At 46.9% G+C, this 653-nt stretch overlaps 1 protein-coding gene across 1 annotated transcript in view; it reads right to left on the reverse strand.

The window, feature by feature from the left end:
- The window catches only part of FAM45A (family with sequence similarity 45, member A), a 24747-nt gene that overhangs the window by 23065 nt on the left and 1029 nt on the right, over positions 1-653 (reverse strand). The gene's annotated exons all lie outside the window — the stretch shown is intronic.

The following is a 653-nucleotide window of genomic DNA, read 5'->3' on the forward strand; positions in this document are numbered from 1 at the left end:
TAGAGACGGGATTTCACCATGTTGGCCAGGCTGATCTCGAACTCCTGACCTCAAGTGATCCACTCACCTCAGCCTCCCAAAGTGTTGGGATTACAGGTGTGAGTCACAGTGCCTGGCCTACAAAATTATTTCTAATACAGAGAATTTAGGCAAATGTTGTAAAGCTTACAAACACTTTATCTGGTGGACGACGGGATCTATCCTATGTTGGCTTCCCAGGACGCATGCTCTGCCCCACGTGAGACTCTGTGGTGGGATGCATAGAGGAAGCTAGATTCACAAAAAAGTGAAACAACTGATGTGAAGGGAACCAGCACCTTTCTGTATCATTAAAACTTCCTGATTAAAAAATAATAATAAAAAAGTGTCTGCCAGGTGCAGGGTGGCTCATGTCTGTAATCCCAACACTTTGGGAGGCCAAGGTGGGAGGATCACTTGAGCCCAGGAGTTTGAGATCAGCCTGGGCAACACAGGGAGACTCTGTCTCTAAAAAATGTTTAAAAAATATATGGGGCCAGGTGCAGTGCCTCACACTGTAATCCCAGCACTTTGGGAGGCCTAAGCAGGCAGGTCGTCTGAGGTCAGGAGTTTGACACCAGCCTGGTCAACATGGTGCAACCCCATCTCTACTAAAAATACAAAATTAGGCTGGG

Source organism: Colobus angolensis, unplaced genomic scaffold (assembly GCF_000951035.1).
Source record: "Colobus angolensis palliatus isolate OR3802 unplaced genomic scaffold, Cang.pa_1.0 Scaffold85, whole genome shotgun sequence".
NCBI classification, from domain to species: Eukaryota; Metazoa; Chordata; class Mammalia; order Primates; family Cercopithecidae; genus Colobus; species Colobus angolensis.